The following is a 6,000-nucleotide window of genomic DNA, read 5'->3' as shown; positions in this document are numbered from 1 at the left end:
TACGACCGACTATCCCGGGCTGCTCCCTGCATCGCACGTAAAAAACCAAAAAATCCCAACTCCAAAACTAGGATCCCCTTTTAGAAACTTCACCCACCATATACACATGGCATTTTACAGTGAAGGCATTCAGGACGCCCTGTCGAGCCCATGGCAACACGCCAACAGGAGGCACCGAGGCCAGGTAGGCCAAAAAGGAAGGTGGTCAGGACAGAGACGCCAGCGCAAAGGTATAACAAACCCCGCTCCGTGGTTGTCGTCTCTCTTGAAATATAATGACGCCCATGTTTCTTTAACAGAAAAAACACTCGCCGGAATATGTCCGGCGATGTTACTAATCATGCTTCCACCAGCCGGGCGCCAGGACCGGACATAGAGGCGGAAGCCGATATGGGGAAGGCGCCGGATAATCCCTCTACGGAGGATGCAGATAGGTTATCCGCTACTAACTCAGAAGTGGAAAGCGCCATGAACCATAGGCGCCGCCGGGTCGTACTCCGGGACGCTTGTTTCTCACCAGAGGCATTTGATGCCTACAATTCCAGAGAGGCGTACCTCCGTGCTGCTCAAGATGGCCTAGCTAGAGCCACGGATCAATATGTAAAGGATGTACGGGTAAGTGAATCTGACGATTCATATGTATCAGTAGCCCCTGAGACTTGAAACAGTTAGCAGAACTGATTTAAGGATCGTCTTATTTGTGCAGGTTCTTTCAGAGAAGAATACTAGGCTAACACAGGAGCTAGAGGAATGCAAGACCCAACTGCGGGCTGCTATGGCCGCATTGCAGGAACCGAAAAAGTCACATGCTGGTAACATTTATTTTAAAGAGTGATAGTTACCATATAATGTGTGGCATGGCTGCAGATCTAACGACAGATGTTGCAGATGATTTCGGAGAAAATCCGGAGGACCAGCATGTTATGCGACAGCTAGAGGCTGGCAAACGCGTGCTGACTGAGGTTAGGTGGGAAAAAAACAATCTCCAAGACGCCAATATTAAGCTGAGCGTGGAACTAAAAGACGTTCGGGGCCATCTTGCCGACTCCGAGAAGGAGAATAAGCGGCTTCGGCGCGGCATTTTCAGTAAATGCTTGAACGAATCCTTTTAAAGGAATTCGGCGAAGAAGCCAACTAATAGCGTTATGTCTGTAGGTATGCTGACGGGTCGTCCCGCGGAGGAAATGCCCGGGTCTGCGGGTGATCTTCTATCCGAGCTGTCACATCTGCACGAACAAGTTCGGTAGGTGATGCAAGGTGTTGCCCAGGCTTTGTGGTCGTCTGTCTCCCTGCTAGAGGGAGTTGCAGAGCTTACGGAGAAGCTCAAGGGAGCACGGCGGCGCCTCCGATTATGGAAGATATCGGCCTGCCGACAGGGTGCCAGAGAGGCCTGGGCCATGGTGAAGACTCGGTATACCAAGGCAGACCCAAATCACATGGCCGAGGTCAGACCTGTGGGGCCTGACGGAAAAGAGATCCCCATTAGCTTAGTTTATGGGCAAGTGGAATTAGCCGCAAAGTATTCCCAACAGGATTGTAAGCTAGACCGCCTGTTGGATGGTATAGAGGAGGAGTTTAGTCAGTCTGCATGACTATGTAATTAAAGTGACATGTATAATGCCTTCTAGCCGAATTGTAGATCATTTGTCGTTGCGGACCTTTTTGCTTCAACCTCCGGGCTCGATAGTCCGGAGTGAATCTGAATACCCGCTCAGATATATAGGAACCGGGGTATGCGTGGAGACCAGGCGTAGGGGTCATTAGTGCTTTATCAGACAAGTGCCCAACTAGTTATGTTATATTACATGGGTAGTAAGAAACATCTTCCAGGGAGAATAGTTCCGTTAAGGGTTCCTTTCCCTGGGCAAGCATGCCCTAACGGGCATGTCCGGACTGCGATAAGAAACGCAGAAAAGGCATCTGGGAGCAGATATGGACAATAAAATAAAAATCATCTTTTGTTCACCGACCGAATATTCCCTTAAGAACGCTAGCTTTCGGCTTCACCCAGTCTGAGGTACACATCCGGCTGACCCGGCAGTAACAATCGCAGAGGTCCTCCCCTTATGCCCTAGCCGAATTAACGGGAACGTAGGGCATAAATACAAGAGCCAGGCAATCTAGCTTGGCCAAAACTTAAGTCATATTGATGCATATAATGGTGAAAAAAAGGTACATGCGGAAGTATAACACATGTGTTGGGCGTGAGGCCCAGGTAAATAATTTAAGCTTCTGTGAAAGAAGCCCCCAGGTATGGAGAGTGCGGCTAGCGCATCTGTAATGTACAAGTGAGGCATAAGGTGACCCTTGAAGGCCTAGAGAAATAATAAGAAAAGTAAAGAAAGGGAAATAGGACAGATGATGCATATGCAAAAAATGGACAAAGGGAGGGGACTAACATAGAGTCCGGTGCTAGGCGTAGAATCTTCGGAGCCTGGCCGCGTTCCATGGGTTTGGCTCGAGTCGACTAGTCGATGCATCCCGCAGTTGGTACGCTCCACCGGTTAGAACTTGGTCAATAATGAAGGGACCTTCCCATTTGGGATCGAGCTTGTTCTTTTTCTTATCCGGCAGACGTAGAACTAGTTCACCAACGTTATAAGTTTTGGCCCGTACTTCTCTGCTTTGGTATCTGCGAGCCTGTTGCTGATAAAATGCGGAACGGGCTTTGGCTACGTCGCGCTCCTCCTCCAAGGTGTCCAGACTGTCCTGCCGATCGAGCTCGGCTTCTCTTTCTTCGTACATGTGCACTCGAGGTGAGTCATGAATTATGTCACAGGGCAGGACTGCCTCTGCGTCATACACCATAAAATGGTGTATATCCGGTACTACGATTCGGCATGGTCCGCAGCCCCCAGAGTACGGAGTCGAGCTCCTCTACCCAGTGCGTGTCAGACTCCATTAAGGAACGCACTAATCTGGGTTTAATGCCGCTCAATATAAGATTGTTTGCTCGCTCGACTTGACCATTGGTTTGTGGGTGATATACTGAAGCATAATCGAGCTGGATTCCCATTTTGCTGCACCAGAGTTTTACCTCGTCGGCCGTGAAGTTCGTGCCATTATCAGTGATGATGCTATGGGGGACACCGTAACGGTGTACAACCCCGGATATGAAATCTATCACCGGTCCGGATTCGGCTGTTTTAACCGGTTTGGCCTCTATCCATTTGGTGAATTTATCCACCATGACCAATAAGTATTTTTTTTTCTTGTGGGTTCCCCCTTTAAGGGGTCCAACCATGTCAAGCCCCCAGACCACAAAGGGCCATGTAATGGGGATTGTTTGGAGGGCAGTGGGTGGCATGTGGCTTTGATTTGCAAAGAGCTGGCAACCGGCGCAACGTTGGACCAAGTCCTGTGCATCTGCCCGCGCCGTTGGCCAATAGAATCCTATACGGAAGGCCTTGCTTACAAGAGCCCGGGCTGCCGCGTGATGACCGCCAAGTCCGGCGTGAATTTCTGCCAAAAGATTCCGCCCTTCCTCTTCGGAGATGCACCTTTGAAGGATTCCGGTAGTGCTTTTCTTGTACAATTCTCCCTCATGGACCCTGTAGGCCTTGGATCACCGCACTATGCAGCGTGCCTCATTTTGGTCCTCCGGAAGTTCATGTCTAGTTAGGTAGGCTAGGAATGGTTCTATCCACGGGGCAATAATGGCCATTATTTCATGGGCTGAAGATGTTATTTCGGTGAGGGAGCCTCCGATTGTGTCAGACAGTTCGGTATCGGGTATTTTGGCCATGTCTGGACTGTTGTTACCGGTGTCCCCTTCCCATTCTACGGATGGCTTGAGGAGCCTTTCCAGAAATATGTTGGGGGGACCGCGTCGCGTTTTGTGCCGATGCAGGCGAGGATATCCGCCGCCTGATTGTTTTCCGGAGCCACATGGTGAAATTCGAGTCCCTCGAACCGAGCTGACATTTTTAGGAAGGCATTTTGATAGGCCACCATTTTCGAATCCTTGGCGTCGAAATCTCCGTTTATTTGGGATATTGCGAGGTTTGAATCCCCACGCACCTCCAGGCGTTGAATGCCCATGGAGACTGCCATCCGAAGACCATGCAACAGAGCTTCGTATTCGGCTGCGTTGTCGGAATCTGTATACAATATTTGCAGTATGTACCGAACGGTACCTCCAGTTGGGGACGTCAGGACGACGCCAGCCCCTAGACCGGCCAGCATTTTAGAACCGTCGAAGTGCATGATCCAATTGGAGTATGCGCCTTACTCTTTAGGGAGTTCGGCCTCCGTCCATTCAGCGACGAAGTCGGCCAGTACTTGCGATTTAATGGCTCGGCGAGGTTTATATGTTATGTCGAATGGGAGGAGCTCAATGGCCCATTTCGCAATTCGGCCCATAGCGTCGCGGTTGTTGATAATATCATTAAGTGGCACTTTCGAGGCTACTGTAATCAAACACTCTTGAAAATAGTGTCGCAGTTTGCGCGATGCCATGAATACCGCATATGCTATTTTTTGGTAATGCGGGTACCGTGATTTGCATGGAGTGAGGACAGTGGATACATAGTATACCGGCTTTTGAAGAGGGAACTTGTGTTCGTCCGCTTCCTGTTCGACAACGAGCACCGCGCTTACAACTTGGTGAGTTGCCGCAATGTACAACATCATTGGTTCGCCGATGTTTGGTGCGGCCAGGATTGGGTTGGTTGCCAGAATGGCCTTTATTTCTTCCAATCTGGCTGTGGCCGCGTCCGTCCACTCGAAGTGTTCGGTGCGCCGAAGGAGGCGATAAAGGGGTAAAGCCTTTTCTCCCAAGCAGGAGATAAAGCAGCTTAGAGCCGCCACGCATCCAGTTAGCTTCTGGATTTGTTTGAGGTCTGTTGGGGTAGCCAACTGTGACAACGCTCGGATTTTGGCCGGATTAGCTTCGATACCTCTACTGGAGACAATAAATCCTAGGAGCTTTCCGGCTGGTACGCCGAAAACGCATTTTTCCAGATTGAGCTTGATGTCATATGTCCGGAGGTTGTCGAATGTGAGCCTCAAGTCGTCTATCAAAGAGTCGATGTGTTTGGTTTTGACGACCACATCGTCTACGTATGCCTCTACTGTTTTGCCAATTTGTTTCTCCAGGCATGTGTGAATCATGCACTGATATGTTGCGCCGACATTTTTGAGCCCAAAAGGCATTGTGTTGAAACAGAAGGGATCGTATGGTGTGATGAATGTCGTTGCGGCTTGGTCGGACTCTGCCATCTTGATTTGGTGGTAACCGGAGTATGCGTCGAGGAAACACAATGACTCGTGTCCTGCGGTAGCGTCAGTGATTTGATCGATGCGTGGGAGGGGGAAGGGATCCTTTGGGCAAGATTTATTGAGGTCTTTGAAATCGACGCGAAGGCGCCAGGATTTGTCCTTCTTTGGTACCATCACCAGGTTTGCTAGCCAGTTCGGATGTTTTATTTCTCTGATGAATCCGGCCTCCAATAACTTGGCTAGTTCTTCTCCCATGGCCTGTCTTTTAGGTTCAGAGAAACGCCGAAGAGCTTGCTTGACCGACTTGAATCCCTTTAGGATATTGAGGCTATGCTCAGCCAGCCTGCGTGGGATTCCTGGCATGCCTGAAGGATGCTAGGTGAATATGTCCCAATTCTCGCGCAGGAACTCTCATAGTGCGGCGTCCACAGCAGGGTTTAACTGTGCCCCGATGGAGGCTGTTTTGGTAGGGTCCGTTGGGTGGACTTGGATTTTGACTATTTCATCCGCTGGTTTAAAGGAGGTGGACTTGGATCTCTTGTCGAGTATCACATCGTCCCTGTCCACTGTGGAGCGTAGTGTGGTTAACTCCTCGGCCGAGAGGGCTTCTGATAATGCCTCGAGGGCCAATGCCGCTGTTTTGTTTTCGGCGCGGAGTGCTGTGTCCGGATCACTGGCGAGAGTGATGATTCTGTTGGGTCCGGGCATTTTAAGCTTCATGTACCAATAATGGGGTACGGCTTGGAAGATTGTGAACGCCTCCCGTCCTAAAAGAGCGTG

This window comes from Triticum urartu, chromosome 1A (assembly GCF_056163025.1).
Source record: "Triticum urartu cultivar PI428250 chromosome 1A, HENAU_Tu73, whole genome shotgun sequence".
In the NCBI taxonomy this organism is placed as follows: Eukaryota; Viridiplantae; Streptophyta; class Magnoliopsida; order Poales; family Poaceae; genus Triticum; species Triticum urartu.
The sequence above is the reverse complement of the archived record's forward strand: the minus strand, read 5'-3'. Positions refer to the sequence as shown.